This window comes from Montipora foliosa, chromosome 3 (genome assembly GCF_036669935.1).
Source record: "Montipora foliosa isolate CH-2021 chromosome 3, ASM3666993v2, whole genome shotgun sequence".
In the NCBI taxonomy this organism is placed as follows: Eukaryota; Metazoa; Cnidaria; class Anthozoa; order Scleractinia; family Acroporidae; genus Montipora; species Montipora foliosa.
Window position 1 is genome coordinate 21,402,172 of NC_090871.1, and position 18,022 is coordinate 21,420,193.

General features: G+C 38.3%; 1 long non-coding RNA gene across 1 annotated transcript; it reads right to left on the reverse strand.

The window, feature by feature from the left end:
- Window positions 1–9,939: 9,939 nt before the first annotated feature.
- Window positions 9,940–17,531, reverse strand: LOC137994602 (uncharacterized). The gene is made up of 3 exons (XR_011122152.1): window positions 17,461–17,531; window positions 10,280–10,305; window positions 9,940–10,037 (listed from the first exon to the last, which is right to left on the reverse strand). It is a non-coding gene; the product is annotated as an uncharacterized lncRNA (long non-coding RNA).
- Window positions 17,532–18,022: the final 491 nt, after the last annotated feature.

Consider the following 18,022-nt stretch of genomic DNA (forward strand, 5'->3'; position numbering starts at 1 on the left):
CGGTAACACGTAATTTTTGGCAAAATATTGATAGTTCCGATTAAAATGTGCCAAGAAAACTGGGAATTTTGGCACAAAGTAGCTTATTTAAGGTTTAAAATTGCTAAGCCCGGATTGCCAAGCTTGGATTTGAAAAAAAAAAAAAAGGCTCAATGTACGGTTTTTTTGCCAACCTTCCACTCAGTTGTGTGTGGCAAAAATACCAAAAGTATGCCGGAATTGCCGTTCCTGTGGAGGTGCACTGAAAGATGGAAAATTTTGCTTAAAAATATTTTTTTTTGCTAAAAGGACTTGGCAAGAAATTCAGGTTTTTCTTTATTTATTGCCAGAAACATAAATTTATGTCAAGAATGAGAAGAACGGTTTCAAAATATTCCCAATTGAAGAAGGTGGATTGATTTTTTTTGTCTAAGAAAGGCAAATGAGTTTAAAATCAGTCCAATGCAATGCAAAATGACGACGGGAATTTCCAACGTCAAAGCTATAGGTTGATGATACAAAATGACCACGGAAATTTCCAACGTCTAAACTATAGGGTATACAAAATACAAAATGACCACGGAAATTTCCAAAGTCAAATTTGCGAGAGGCACGACCATGGCTCCAACATCAAAAATTAAAGGAAAATGACCATGGAAATTTCCAACGTCAAACACAAACGACCATAGAAAATCTTTAAGATCAAATTTGCACTTTATCAAAAAAATGACGATGGAAATTTCCAGCCTCAAAATTTCGCGCATGTGCATACCCGAAATTGCCTCGGAAACTTACAAAGTCTTTTTTTTTTTTTTTCCGCAAATGTTGAATGCCTAATTGCGCACGCACTTCATAAGATCAGCTATTCATATTCTAACTCTATTTCTTGAAAATATCTTTTATTTTATATTTAATCTTAAACTTCCAACAAAATAGTCGCCTCTTGAAGACGATTTTGTCTTGTTTACAGTTCACTTTTTCAAATTATCAAAAGCTGTTTATAATGTAGGCTTGTGTGGTTATTAACAACTGAAATTCAGTCTTCGTTCAATGTTAGGCTAAAAAAAAGATGAAGGGAATATATGCGCCTTTATCTATCTCTGAATTCACCTCCGAGTCAGGTATATCATCCACCTGATCCGCAACGAGTTTTTTTCAATAGCAGTCTGCGCCCGACGATCTTTGAACAATCGGTGGTGGAATCATGGCCTCTGCTAAATCGGCATCGACTGACCTTGTCTCGTGCTGTGTCTTCTTCATCACACCATCATATCGTCTAAAAGCCATGTGCTATTGTAGCTACTTCTCAGGGGGTTCGAATAACTTGCTCCCTTTTTGTCATCGGCCAACATTGCTTATGACTTTGATTGAAACATTTTGAACCATAAAATTTTTGGATATCTTTCTTTAAGCTAGCCTCTTCAAATCAATCTTTCCGTTTGTCCACTTGAAGCGCATAGCTGTAAGTCAATCATGGCAACTTACTTGCCATGCCATCTTCCGTCTCTGATTCCAATCTCCAAGGGGAACACATTCAACCGATATCATTACGTTCACTCGGCAAAGAATTAACGCCCTGAATTGGTTCAGGGGGTAATTTATAAGGGTTGTCTCTCTCGTGGTCTTCAAATAGTGTCTCAAAAAGTTCACTGGTATTTGACTGAGATCACTCACCGTTTACGTTGACTCAGTGTGGCTTCAACCGGAGGTCATTTGTCGCTGGACTACTTGCAGACATGGCCGAATCTGCTCAGTTCTCCTCGCTAATTTCATCATCGAAATAAGGATCGAAAAAAAATCATTAGTAGCAAGGCTGGTACAGGACGATAAACGCAGTCTTTTTTCCGTACTGTGCATTTGAAACTACTTCAACGTCCTGTTGTCCTATTTCGTTTAGGTTTCAATGTCGTGATGTGAAACTGGGCGGCAATATGTGTGTGTCATGTGTTTTTGTCATTGTTTTTGAATGCGACAGTGCGGTTGATATGAAAGCCGAGCACGACTCCAACGGTTCGCAAATGTTTTTCTATTCCCTTCTAGAGTTTTAATAGCTCTGACCCAAATCTTTCTGTCGTAAACGGCCTTTAAAAGTTCTTGAGGGATTTTCCTCTTTTGCGAGAGAAAAAAAGGGGGACCTCTTTGAATATTTTGTTGAGCGCTTGCTGACCTTGTATAAAGTGACCTGCGTTTTTAAGTGCGGGGAATTAATTTGTTATCCACGAAAGCAGCCTTAATGTGAAAGAAGCCTTTTACAGGTTAACAACCGAGCAAAAAACTAATGCAACTTTGCTTTTTGCCTTTTCTGAAGGTTTGTTAAATAGCAGGGCTGGGAGGCGCAGTTTTTAAATTTTTCGGTCACTTAAATCATTAATTTCCGTTTTTTGGTTTCTACTTGACAATTGAATTAACTGACGGAAATTCATTCAGATAAGATTTTAACAGAAATCTCACGAAAGGGGCGAATAGCACGCTAGCTCGTTAGTATAGTTTGAGGAAAAAGAACTCCCACCAACGAATTCATCTGCAAAATCCATCAGCCTAAATAGCTAGCACTTTGATTCTTTTGGCGACTCAAGACTTTCAGCTAATATAATAATACTAACGGGCGTTTGGGGTCTTGTGAAACCAGTGGTATTTTGTGGAACCGATTGAAGATAACAAAATTGTTATTCATGACTCCGTGACCGTCCTCTCAAGCGGGATGGGCAAAGAGCGTGGATATGTTCTGAACATTTCCCCTTCAAAAAGTGACAAGAAAGGCGAACGGTTGCAGGTAAGAGAGAGAATGTTTCAAAAAAAAAAAAAAAAAAAAACTAATTGTCAGCCAAAAGTAGCTCTGATAAAATTTCTTTCATTTCATGTTCTTTTACAGATTGAATTTGGTGATTTGATACTGGTCGATGCAAAGCACGAATGTAGCATTATTAGCGTGTGCGTTTTGCAGCAAATAACTATTTGCAGATTTCAATGGGAGTACCGATGTTCATGTTTGTTCTCGGTTTTACTTGTGCTATAGTTCTCAGACAATTAAGAGCCAAGTTTGTGGCTAACGACAGAGAGCAGAATTAATTTTGTAATAAAAAAAAAACTTTTTTTCCTCAGTATTGACATATTTCTCTGTTGGTTTGCAACGACTGGAGGGACTAACCGTAGCTTTTTATTTGTCATAATACTGTACATAAAAATTACATTTCAATTAAAACAAGAGTGAGTAATAATTTAACGTCTTTTCGGGGAAAAAAAAATGTTAGTCATCTTGGTGAAAACGTTCCACGAGCAGAGCCCATAAACGAGGTTCATATGGTTTCTTTTACATGTGTCTATATAGTGAATTGTCTTCAAGCTTAGAATCTGAGTGTGTGAAATATCTCGTTTTTAGTCCGTGGGAGTTAAGTTCGTCCTTAGACAATAAAGTTGAAGATCTTCACTTCAGGTAGTCTTGTTTTACTTTTGCCAAAAATGACGACGTTGAAAATTCCGCCGTCATTTTGCTTGATCTTTTTAAAAAAATGACGTTGGAAATTTCCGCTGTCATTTTGCCTCATCTTCTGAAAAATGACGTTGGAAAATTCCGCCGTCATTTTGCTTTATCTTCTGTTTAAAAATGACGTTGGAAATTTCCGTCGCCATTTTCTGTGATCTTCTATGAGAAGACGTTGGAAATTTCTACTGTCATTTTTCCAAATAAGTCCCAGAGGGATTGTTGGAGCCTTGACGTCTGGATCAATGTGAACATAAACTGGTCGAATGTAGTTATTGTCGCTGCATAGATTGCCGAAGTACTCGTTTAACTGGTAAAGTGATTCACGATCTAAGGTAATAAGGGCTGCGTTCCTTCGCTGCGATACCAGGTCAACGCCTTTCCCACCATTGCTTCGAGCCAATAACAACCAACTTATACTGCTTTCTGTTTTCACTGATCACTTCCAAAATCCTCCTATTCAAATCTTTCAACAGAGCTTCATCGGACACCGTCGATTTCGACCTCAACATTGCTCTAACAAGAGGGTTCATCCAGGGGTCATCCTATCGTAAACAGGCAAGAAAACCTGGTTATTTGACTGAATTTGGCATGCAGAGCAATGATGTGAAAAACTGTATTTTGGTTACATTTGATCCCAGAGCAAATCTCTACAAAAATATATCCTTGAACTCATTTCATTTTCACCCGAATCTGTGCATCTTGGAGAAGGATTAATAAGCATAGAGGAACGTACAAAGGTCTTGAATTCCTTTTCATTATACAAGGTACCAGGAAATGATGGACTACCTATAGAATTTTACAAAACCTTTTGGGATTTTCTAGAGGAACCTTTAGTGAAATGTGTTAACAAGTCCTTTTGTAAAAGAAAAAAAATGAGTCCATTACAATTACAAGCGGTGATTACACTCATCGAGAAAAAAGATCATGACCATTGTGACCTTACAAATTGGAGGCCAATTTCTCTTTTGAATGTTGATGCAAAAATTGTTTCTAAAGTTATTGCTGAACGAATGAAGTGTCTTTTACCTGAATTCAGTGATTCATAACAATCAATCAGGATATATCCCGGGCAGAAATATTACAGGGAGAGTTGTTTCTCTAAGGGTAAGGAATATGTACATGCAGTTACACTGGTTCTGAGTAATGCTAATGATATGTAGTTATCGAAGCCTCTCTTTCACTCTTAGGCTGTAATCTCAAGGTAGTTCCTCTCTGAGGCCTTGGCATATGTAGTTTATGCTTATTGCTAGTGGTATGTAGTTATCCTAGCCTCTCTCTCACTCTGAGGAATCTCAGGGTCGTCGTTCCTCTCCGAAGGTTTGGCATATTTAGTTATGCTACCGTTAATTTTTGCTAGAGATATGTAGTTATATACTTATCTCTCTGGCATTTGAAGGCCTGACAACTAGTCCGGGATTTTTGTGTACACATGTCTGTGCCTGCCAGTTTTTTTTTTTTTGGCCTTTAATGCTCACTTCTTTCACTTACTGTGCTGCAAGCACCAAAATTTAGTTTCTGCCAAGTTTTTTCTTGTTTGTTTCAGTTTTACTATGCCAAACGTGCCTGCTCAATTACAGAATTCACAGACATCAAGAAAACGTGCCAGTCCCCGAGCCAGCGTACAGGCAAGCTCTGCTGCAGCGGAAGCATTGTCCTCACAAACTAAATAGCCCAGGAGGATGACGTCTTCTGGTCACATATCTACAACAGCTTCTCCAGTCGAGGCACCCCACCACAATGCTGCTTTGGTTTCACCACAATTTGTCGAAAAAATTGATGAATAGAGTAGCAGATGAGATTTCACGAAGGATGGCAACATCTCAAACGCCAGCACCATCACCTGTGGTTCACGAGGTCCCCGCTGGTCCACCAAGCGATTCAGACCCAGCTCCTCAGACCCCTCAAGTCGCCTAAGCTTCTACCATTGTCCAGGATAGTTTGGGTAGTGTTTCTTTCGAAGTTCATAGATTAGATTTTTTTTCTTATCCCTTCCACTGGTTGCAAATGTTGTAGTTATTAGGTTATTACTTGGGAATTTCCTTTGCATTTTTACGTGGTAACGGAGTGTCGTCCCCCTGCTAAGAATTTGTTGTCATCACTTAGAAAATCACATTAGCGGATTGAATGCTTAGAGTTAAGACAGTATTCGAAGTTCATAGCTTGCTGGTCCTTTTCTATCTCCATCCAATGTCTACCTCCATAGAACTAGTTGTTCTTCCGTTCCACTGATAAAATAAAACTCGTTCTGCTAGCCTTTTTTTCCGCCGACTATGGTTGTGTTTTGGTTTTTTTCAACTTAAATGATCGCTAGCATCCATCCCAAATTATATCAGGTCATATATCCCTGGCAAACGAGAGTGTATAGTGGCGTGATAACTGTCCTTAGTGAGTTTGCACCACGGTGACGTAAATTAACCAAGTATAAAATCGCCCGGGAAACTTACTGGGTGGGTTATAAAGTAGGATTTATGTAAGCAGAAACACGTTCCACCATTTCAGTAGGATTTCATTTTTGCAATCTTTTGTAGGGTACATGTAATCGCATATTTTCCCGAAGGCAATAATTATTAATCATTTGTCACAAGTTTTCCACGAGCGACAAGAGCAAACGTGGAAAAAGTTAAAAATACAAGTGAAATAGTAATCCTTAATTACACGCGGGCACAGATTTTGCGATTACATTTTTATCCATAGGGGACCCTGACAAACTAAGTTGTGTGACCGTGTGATATCTAAATATTTAACACAGAGGACGAATGACGGAGTAGGTTGGCGCCGGATGGCTCGCCTCAGGGAGCACCATTGTTAAGACAATAATGGGCTTAACCCATCGATGCGAGAAATCTTGGTTTTTATAGGGCATGACGTCATCGACCAGCCGTACGTACGTCCACCCCTCCATGTATGCCAATGTGACCAGTATCATGCTAGTTTACAGCATACATCTTGATATTGGACATCCTGGTTGGATCAATAGACACCTGTCAAACAAGGTATCTACTGACCATTTGCACGTGCCCACCGAGGTCAGCTGTTTTTTTGAAGTTGACCGCTGACCATGTACTGGTTTTTTGATTGGATTGCAGGTTCAACTCAAGTTATCTCACCTAAACATAAGCGAGGCTTCATATTTTGCGCGCTTTCTCTCTGGCTCGACTTGGCTACACGGCCATACTACATCAACTATAATTCTCACACAGTCAACGCTTTTCGTGTTCAGGTAGGAAAAGGTTTGGAAGATGTTTTCTTTCTGCATTTTTCGCTGGTTTCACTCCAGTTTGACATATCATGATATCTGTGGTCCACACTGGGGGATACACAGTTATCCAAGTCAAGCATCGGAGGGATATAAACTTAAAGTTGAGTGTTTATTTTTAATATGCTTAGAGCTGCTTTTTTCTCTATATTGCAATTTTTGGTATATCTTCAGACCCTCTGATAGAGGTTAACGTTTTTTAACTGGGTTGCCAGTATGGCAATCCCAGTCGGAAAATGGGTAATATTTGTCTCTTTTTTAAATTTTTTTTTCCGTGTCGGTAAAAGTGCATATCTTGTTCAGGTTAAACTACATAAATTTTCTGGACTTGGATTTGATCGAAATGGTTGTGAAAGATTTAGATATGTGGTTTACTCACATAAAGAGAAAAATTGGGAAGCCCGTTTAGAGCCTTGACAAACGACAATCAACCGCTCCCATTGAAGTTCAATTCAATAAATCGTTGCTGTCATTATAAATAGTCCCTAAAGGCCCACCTTCAACCGACAAACATTGCGTGCCACGGAGCAATTTTCATATGCGAAAATCCAGCCAAATTTGAAATTTATCGCCGGAATCAGATCACAATGCGAATGAAAATGCGAATTTCCATATAACAAAAAACACGGTCGAAAAGCCTGTCGTGATGGTGGGCCTTCTTAAATGTATTTTATATGTGGACAAAAAGGTATTTTAATCGGGAAGAAGATTTTCGGTGTAATACAAAAAAGTGTCCGCCTCAGCCAATCAGGTTTCAGTAATTTTGCCCCGTATGTGATTAATACCAAGGAAACACATTTTGGAATTAACGAGGTGAGGCTTTGTCATGTGCGACCCAACAAACTCCTCTGCGCCCTGTGTTCTCTTTAAAATCCAGGTTTTGAATACATAATATAGACAAAAAAAACCTTAACTACATATATTAACTCAAACATATGGTTTTTTGGTATTCATTTAATGGAATACTCAGTTTGACAATATTTGAACTCTCTCTACTCAACTACAGGTTTCAATGAAAGCTTTACTGTTCAACAACCTTACATGTAATTGGCCGGCCTTTACATTCCAGCAGGACTTCTTTATACTTTGTCGCGAAGTTTCTGGCCATCACAGCATTTCCCAGGCACTCGTTTAAGACGTTCACGTCTGTCAGATCATATATGGTGCACTTCTTTTCAACTGCAGCGATAGAAAATTCGCAAATTCGCAAACCGCTTTCACCCTTGCTCTCTGCCAACTGCTTGTATAATATAGACGCTGCCAAGGTGGCTGAAGTTGATATAAACTGCGATTCGTATCCCGGCCTACTGCCACAGTTAACGTGGGATAGTACAGTTTTATCGAGTTCCTTATTTTTTGGTTCAATTTTGTTGGGATCCTCGTCAGTTCGTAGCACCCGATAAACTGATGCCGGCATATCCCGCAAATCCCCATGGAACTTATGCTTGTGTGGAACTTGTCCCTTCCCGCGAACATCCCGAGCTTCTTTTGGCCTAAAGTAAACTGGCCTGAAATTGAAGACAAATAAAACACATTCACGTTTTCTAACAAACCTCATCGCTGAAGTTTGTTGGCACACCCATCACCTAAGCTGATGATTAGCTCTAGGAAACCTGTTCAACAAAATATCAAGTAGGTAACAATTATATTCTTTCAGACAGAGACCAGCTACTCCTACTGCTAACTGCTTTTAAGATGAATTCTTCCAGTGATATAATCTCAATAAATTCGTGTTGCGTTATATTTTGCCCAAATTTTGTGTGGTATCTGCTTACATGTTGGTGAAACTTTCCTTTTCGCCAGAAATTCTTAGCGCACTCACAGACGAACTAAGCGCTTTCAAATAAAAAAAAATGACCTCAAGATATACGAACCACACTTTTGAGGACATTTATTAAAAAACAATACCTTTTGGTGAAGAGGTTAATTTAAAATGATGTATTTAGGCGGCAGACAATTAATGATTAATTAATGTTAAGTATAACTTCATGATAGTTAAGGCGCTTTCAAGACCAGGTGGTTCTGGTAGTTCTTACAGGTTTGATGATTTTTCATAACGATCTTCACAGAAGCAGGCAAGTTAATAATTTTAAGAAATGAATGAACACTTTCAATTTCGAACAAGACATACAATTTACAATTCAATGGTCATTGTTGTTATAACTCTCATCACAACTGCGATGGTCGTTGAACGATCGAAACTTACTTTTCAGATTATAATGACTTGATATTTTTTACTGGATACGACGTCATCCACATGATGATATTTGAAATAGTGAGAACATACGCCGCTTTATCATTCAGCTTCGTTACTTGAATCATTTAATTTAAAAAAAAATGCCTAAACGAGTATATAAAACCGATTTGACAAGTTTTATGACTAACCCTCTAGAATTAGACACATTATGCTCGTAAATTTGACCAAAAATTCGTACCATTATGCCGAAAATTATGCTCGACGAACTAAGCGGCGAAAGAAGGGGTGTCTGGGGTCTAGAGCGATGTAATAATCAAAGTAAATGATTCTGACATGCCAATGATTGATATGCTTTTTTGAAAAACTTTTGACTTGGTGAGATTTTCGTTTTAAACGATCATTGTCTTTTTCTCTCATTTTGCAAGGCTAAGACTTCCTGTGATATTAAAGTTCTTAAGGCCTTGAAGATATTGTGATTTATTGGTCCATCTCTGCTTGCTTTGAAGAATTTGTTATAATGTAAAGCTCAAATGCTTTGCTTGATAACCAGTTTGACAAGGTTCGTTTTTTGACGTATCTGCAAAACTGCAAAAATCACGCGAAATCTTAATTAATTACTAGAAACTTTTCCCTTTGTTGAATAATAGTTCGCTTATAAGATGGTTCGGTGTGTTTATGGAGGGATGTTTTACTCGTGAGACTAAACTAACTGTCTGGTGACTCGTAAAAATACCGCGCCATACTACGCATCAATGCTCCTAAAGGTATATAACACACTAAAGTTTATTTAAAGTGCGATTCAGTGCCGTAAACTTCAATAAAACTGAATCCGTTCCTAACAAACCCAGAGGGACACAGTAAATGAATCCAAGCAGTCTGCTTAAAATTTAGGCGCCTAGATCATGAGTGAGCCGTTGACAAATCACTTTCTTTAACTAACGCAGACAGTCTAAACGGTGAGCTGCATCGAAAATGGGTCACTATTTGTGTCTTAAATGCTGTTGAATGTGTCTTGTAGAAAGGCAGAAGACTCACCTTGGTCACAAAAAGCTCTCAGTAGAACGGCCATTGAGGCAAGCAGAACGAACATCATTTTGGGAATCATCTCCAATTAAATAAGGCTATAAAAATAATGACAAATTCTGAGAACGCCGTTTCATTTAAATACTTTTACTGATTAAATTAAGATATGTCTACAAATGTATCCAAAAGGTTGTAAGTTTTGGACAAAAATAAAACTTAGCACGCGTAATTGAACTAATAGATGGAAAACACAATTTTAATGACAACTTCGACACTTAACAGGGCAAAACACTTTTACTAGAACATAGCACGGGACATTCGACAACATTAACGTACTTACCACGGTTTGGACACAACAATATGGTGCTGTGGAAGACGGAAAAGACTTGAATCAATTAAACGTCCGGTTCTGACGGACTTGCAACACAATGATCTTCTCTCTTAACACCACCGAGAGAACAACGGGTGAGACTAAATCGCGTGGGTAGGTGGGTGGTGGGTCGTGTTTGTTTGAGGATAAAAATAGCTCCCTCGGTGCTGGGTCCAAATTTGTGTTAGGTATTAGGTCTTATCTGTTTCGAGAATTTCCAGTGTTGATTAAAGAAAAAAAAAGGGTTAGGGTTAGGGTTAGGGAACCACGACCCGCGACCCACGACACACAACCCACGACTCACGATTCACGACTCACGACTCACAACCCACGACCCACCCACCCACGCCGATTAGACACTCTCGATAACAACATACGATTACTTATTAAAAGAAGCTGATGTGCAGTCTTGCCATTGGTTTGCCACAGATGACTGCATGTGATACAGTTCCGTAAAGTTCTCATTTTTCAATTGCTGGTCAATGGACTCAAAAGAAGTCTAAGGTGTGGGTCAATTGGTCCAAATAGTTAATTCGCGATAAATTTGACCAGGTGAGTGGCATTGAAACTACCGGGGAGTTCAAGTAGGAAGTTCTCATCGTGGCGTGGCGTGGGAGGGGATTCTTCCCTCGCCGACATTGAACTCTTCTAATTTTTCTTTCTTTTTATGCAAGCAAACGATACCAAACTCAATGACTTTTTTGGAAATTTATTCAGAAACAATTTAGAGTGGTTGGGCTATCATCCTGACATTTGATCATGATATGATCCTACCAGTTCTACATATGATTTTACATTTGTTCATTATCACTCAAAGCGTTACTTTCAAAAAAGGTTTAGAATTATTTTTATGGCACTAGAAAATTTAGGTATCTTTGCATTATTGAAATAATAAAACAAACGTTATCTACAATTGTGCTGAAGACGCAAAGTTCGGATAAAATAAATGTTAACCCACCTATTTATTTTAAAATACTAAATGGAAAATACAATTTTTTTTACAACTTTGACACGTAAGGACAAAAAGTCTTTTACCATCACGGATCATTCTATAACCAGTCACCTACTTACCACGGTTTGGAAACAACGTGATGTTATTGTGGAATTACCAACATTCGGTGACTGACCTACTGGCAAGACAATGATCTTCCCTTTAAACATCGCAGAGAGATGATTTGATTATTGACCTAATTGACATGCAATCTCGCCATTGGTTGGCCGTAGATGACCACATGTGATAAGCCCCATTATTATCAATATACGCGGCCAAATAGAAAATCGGCTTCTTCAAAACATACGCTCAGCGGGCCGCAAAAGACTGACAGCGGGCTGCTTATGCATTATCAGCTCTACAGCTGATTGGTTCTTGCTTCAACTTTGTGATATGCCTAGTATTATTTATAGACGATTTTACGCTTTTTTTTTTCTAAATAAGTTCACTGGACTGAGTTGATTCTTTAATAGCTTGTTCAATCAACACTTACATGATGATTTGAAGTGACTTTGAATTCGTTATTCACTTAGCTTGTATTATTAAAACTCGCATTCTTGATATCATTTGGCCTTGTTTATTGATAATAATGATAATGACATGACTTTTTTTGGGAATATTGTTTATTTGCGCCCTTGTAGTGTCATTTGCCTTATTAATGGACTCTCCATTAGCTCAAGGACTGGGTCAACATGGGTCAAGGGCTTGTAGAAATGGTTAATTCGTGATATAACTGACCAGGCGGGTGGCAATGAAGCGAAAATGTATAATAGGCTTTTTATTCTGAAGGCACGTGACACGACTTGGAAAATAGCATATTTATTTTAATATTTGACTTAAAACAAAATATCAAGTAAAACGCTTTTCTGGTGAAGATTAACTATTTCCAGCCCCTCTAGTTTAGAGTGCAAAGTTCATCTCGATATCCAAATTCCAGCTTTGATAATTTATAATTTTAGTTTTAAGCAGTTGAGGAAGACCATTCCAAGCGTAGAAAGTTAAATATGTAAGATTTATGTGAAGAAGGTTTTTTTAAAATCTGAAACAGTAAAATACGCCACTAACTCACTGATCCAGGCAATCTGGCGAGGGATATACCTTCGAACCTCCCGTAAGCGATCACCCAAAATGTGACTAGGCTTGGCAACCTTGCGATCAGCTGAAAAACGATGAATTTTGTTTTGTCTGGATTGATAAAGAGACTATTAACACAGCACCACTCGGCAATGCGACGCAGGTCCTCTTCAACTTGTGCCAAACACGAGTCAATATCTCTTGCAGCAAACGACAGATACTGAGATCTTCGTATCGCCTACGTTCGACTGAATATGACTATACTTGATAACAGAGAAGAGATCGTTCATATACAAACGAAACAACAAGGGCGATGAGGTGCCTGAGCATTTTAGCTTGAGTAGTAAAGTATTACGCTCCCTTGTGACTCACACATCCACACTATCACTGTGAAAGGAAACAAGCTTCTTGGTTTGCTTAAACGGTCTTGTTGCCTGCTTACTGGCGTCTCTGTTAGGTACTCACTTTATTTGTCTTTGGTCAAGTCACAGCTGTGTTACGTCACCCAAGTCTGGTCGGCCGCTTACGTTACTGTGAATGCTAAGGTGGAACAGGTGCAGAGACGTGCAAGCAGGTGGATTTACGCACGCGCAGAGGCGAGACGTCGTACAAAGAGCGGCTGACTTTGCTAGACTTACTTCCACTTTTCTATGTCGTGAACTTGAAGATTTGATCTTTTTTTTATAAATGCCTTTACTGTAGTACCGATTTAGATGTTCTGAATTATGTATCTTTGGTTTTCCATGGTCGTAGAAGACTAAGTAACTCCTTAAATCTTCGCACCCCTTTTTGCAAAACATCAACTTTTCAGGCCTCGTACTTTAACAGAATGGTTAAACTAGGGAACTATGTTTGTAAGCTAGAACCCCCAACCAGTTTTTCCTCGCCTACAGCCTTTCAACTTTTTGTTCGTTTATTAATGAGCACTCACCTGTCACGGATATATGGAATCAATTACCCCTGCACGTGGACACTAGTCCCTACGTGACCATGCCCCTCGTAATTTCTTTTATTTTTTGTACGAATGTTTGAGTATTCATTTGCTCAGTTCAAAATATCCCCTGTATGAAGTAATAATCCTAGAGACTCGGTTGAAAAGTTTTTTTCCGATTGCCACTTTGATGCTGCGTCAGTCGATTCATTTGAGTAAGATAGTTATTATACTGATTCGAGGCGATCTTCTCTATTACTTTCGAGAGAACTTGTTGAAGCAGTGACATGGGGCGATTATTACCGGGAACCTCAGGATCGCCTTCTTCAAGTTTCTGGCTCGTGGCAAAACACATGTGGTAAATGAGGTGTTAATAAGCCTGTTAGGGTTGGTAGGATAGAAGGGAGACAGTCCTTGATCACTCGCAAGGGTACCCAATCATACCCGGGAACCTTGTTAGGAGCCAGGAACATCATGCACATTCGAGTTCGACAGTTGTTGAAATTCAATCAGGTCTTCGTTACCAGCGGGAGCACAAGCATTTTGACGTGGTAGGCTGTCTGGCAGCCCGTGAGATCTAGCTAAGGTCACTGTATCACTCGCTGCCTTCGCCCCGACAGAAATGAAAAATTTATTGAACTCATTTGCAAGGACTATTGTGTCTTTTGACTCGGGCGTGGGCTGGTTTGATTTATCCGTTAGCGCTCGGCGGATGATTTTCCAAATTTCACCACAGTTTTCCTTGTTAGCAACAATTTCTTGGTTTAAATAGTCTAGTTCAGCCCTTTTTAAACCGTGTTTCATCTCCTCGCGCAGAGAGATTTTAAGAAATATTTTTGTCAACGACAGAAAAAAAAACCCTCCTCTTATGATGGACTTCAAGAAAAAAAATACGGGCATTTTCATTTAAAACATGGGCCAAGTCCAACAACGGAGACTGAGGTGTTCTCTTCTTTTATTGAGGAACCCGACATACTTACTTTCCATATTCTGTTCGCAGTCAAGCTAGGTCTGCCGAATTTTATAACTTTGATTTTCCGTCATAATTGAATAATTACTCAGTATGTTCTAAGTAATCCTACCTCCTGCTATAATACAAGGCACTTTTTTGCTAACCTTAAAAAGAAAAAAATATCTGTTTCTTTAAAGGTGTAAGGTTTTGAAGATCGGAATGTAATAAACAAGTACTAGAATTACGATTGAAGGAAGCCAGATCCATGCCACGTAATTCAAGTGGGAAAGTTTCGTACACGAGCTTACACGTTCTCATGCAAGTTTGATTCACAGAAAAGTAAAATGTAGTGCGATACTCCTTAAAAGTGGAAAGGCAAACTTAATCAACGTTGTTTCAAAGATGTAATATTTTAAAAGGAATAAAGAGAAGAAAGAGAACCAAAAGAAAACATCTAACTAATCTTCGATGTCAACTGACCTGTAACTCGCGTTAATGAGATGAAAGATAATCGCAGGGTATTTAAGCATAAAAGCGTTAACCATCGTTGGTGAATGGTACTCTATTACATCATACTTTTCGGGTGTTTTTTAGCCTTCAATAGTTACTTGAGTGTTTTACCAGCTTCCTAATTAATATATATCTACACCTTTCACTTACTCTCTTAAAAAAATGAGCTAGTAAATACTCTTCTTGTTGGAAAACATAAAGATCCCTTTTGTACTTGCGGTCCTTAACATTTAATATCCTCGAGAACTAAAAAAATTACCCACTGTTGTCTGGAAAAAAATGTAAAAATAGGAAAAGAGAGAGATTTTTTTCTCCTTCCTCTCAATGTTAGCCAGTTTATTTGTCATACTTTTCAATAATTCATATTTGTCACAAAGCAATATTTTAACCTGCAGTGGCATAAAAATTATCATCAAGTCTTAAAATATTCAACTGGCAAATTGGTTATCTGAGGACGTTCTAGCCCAAGATATTATTATTTCTCTTAAGCGGTTAAGCATTTAAGAAGGTTTCTAGCTTAAGCATTCTTTGAAAAACTCACGAGCAAGGCTCAGTGTCATACTACTGACTGCGCTAATAATGCAGGGTGGTCCTACAATAAAACTCAGATTACGTTTAACTCATATTTTAAACTTTTTTAAAAACGGACCATCAGAGGAAAAGAAGTCCAATCCGTTGAATGAGCCCCCACAACGACATTAGAATTTCAACTGGGAAAGTGAAACACGGTTCAAAATACAATTAGGAACACGCAAGGCTTATATAAACGAAAAACTGCAGCTGAAAACAACTTGAATAATTTTTCGGCGGAAGCAAGTCAAACACAAAGAAATACTGCTCAAAAGGAACTATTAAATGATCTTTTCACTGCTGGAAAAATGTTTCGGTTTTTGCTGGCTTTAAGTTAAGGGGTAACAATTTAGCATTTTTTCCACAAAAGTTTTCAAAGCACTAAATCTCACCAATGAAGACCTGCATCTCACAGCAGGTAAAGCTTTTTTTCTGAAGCATCTTAGCGGGTCGGAATCCTAAATCCTTGAATCTGATTGGCTAATCGCGCGCTCGTAGCCGGTCCAGGGGCCCGTTTCTCGAAAGTCCCGAAAACTTTTCGGACCCGGAAAGCCATTTGTGAATCTGCCAACCGCTTGTCCAGGAACGCCGATCTTTTAAAATATTTTTAAGGTAACAAAAAGCAAACTAACTGAGAAGTTTGACGACTTAAATCCCCTCCATTCTTGAGATACGGAGGGAATTGTGACATTCGAAAATGGCCCGTAAAGTTTCGGGACTTTCGAGAAACGGGCCCCAGCTTTTTAGATCTTTCTCGGTCCGAAATCTGTTCCGTGGTGAAACTCTCGTAGGTAATTGAAATGTTTTTACTACGGCGCGACGAAACAGTGGATTTCGCCAGTCCTCTTAAAATTCAAGCTTTCGCGTACTAACAGAAGCAAAGAGAAGGAAAAACATCAGCAATGGAATGAAAAGCCTGGTTATTCTTCAAAAGGCGAGTATTCACATGATTTTGAGGACAACACTTTGCTCGTTTGCTGCTTTCGAGTTCGTGGTTTTCTTGCACTGTTGACACGCCGTTGAACTTAAAAAAATTTTGAAATCGCTTTTTCGGTTGACATTCGTTATTTTCTTTGGAGTTTTACTTTCTACTCTCGTTTTATATTGCGTCATTTAAGAATTTACGGATTCCTAGCTAAAGTAGGCAAACAAACAGATCGCGACGCCGTGGTTTTTCGCGTTGCTGTGTTTCGTGAACTGTTGACATGCAAATGCAGAGAAGTCCTTTAAGCTCAGTTTTCCGTTATTTTCTTTGGAGATCTATTTTATAATATCGTTCTATTTTGTTTCATTGAAGAAAATACGGATTCGTCGCTAAAATAGTCAAACAAATCGCAACGCTGTGAACTATTGTCAACACGTTTTTCTTGTGTAGTTTTTTCTACGTTTTGCACTGATTTCTGAAGGACTTGACGGAGAACAAAGATGAATCCTTGAAATAATAAGATATGAACATGTTTACGTATTTTCCACTAAATTTATTCCTTCTGTTTTAACAAGCATTTTAATACGTTGTTTAGCTCATTTCTTTGTGCTTGCCATGAAATATAACTGTTTGTTTTTTTATATTTATTGCACCAAGAGATATTTGAAGTTCTGTTTTATCGTTAATCTATCATTTTTCGTTGAGCTTTGCGATTGGAGCGCTTTTTTCAGTTATAAGTTAATTTCAACTGTAACAGTGGGACGTACCGTCATATCAGTACTCACAGTAAATCTAGGTTTGCCGAATTTTATAACTTTGATTTTCCATCAAAATTGAATAATTACACAGTATGTTCTAAGTAATCCTACTAGTACCTCCTACTATAATACAAGGCACTTTTTTGCTAACCTTATAACGAAACAAATTTCTGTTTCTTTAAACGTGTAAGTTTTTGAAGATCAGAATATCATAAACGGCTTCTATATTCCTGTTAAACGAACCCAAATCCCTGACACGTAATTCAAGTGGGAAAGTTTCATATACGTTTTCTTGCAAGTTTGATTCACAGAAAAGTAGATGTAGAGCGATACTCCTTAAAGTGGAAAGGCAACTTAAAAAATGTTTCAAAGACGTATTCTTTTAAAAGGAATAACTGCTTAAAAGAAGGAAGAGAAACAAAACAAAACATCTGACAAACCTTTGATGTCAACTGTGCGTCGCGTTAATGAGATGAAAGTTAATCGTAGGGTATTTTAGCATAAAAGCGTGAACCATCGTAGGTCATCATCCTTTTTACGGGTGTTTTTTAGCCTTCGATAGTTACTCGAGTGTTTCACCAGCTTCCTAATTAAATATTTTACACCTTTTACTCACTCTCTTAAAAAATGAGCTCCTTAACTCTTGTTGATGGAAAACATGAAGATCTCTTTAATGGAAGGACATGAGGTCCTTAACAGTTATCCTCGAAAACTGAAAATTTTTATCCACTGTTTTCTGGAGAAAAAAAAATCAGTAAAACTAGAAAAAGAGAGAGATTTTTTTCTCCCACCTCTTATGTTAGCCAGTTTATTTATCATACTTTTCAATAATTCATGATTTGTCACAAAGCAATATTTTAACCTGGCATAAAATTGTCATCAAATCTTAAAAGATTCAACTGGCAAATTGGCTATCTGAGGACTTTCTTGCCCAAGATATCATTATTTCACTTACGCGGTCAAGCATTTAAGAAGTATTCATATCAAGCTTCTTAGCTTAAG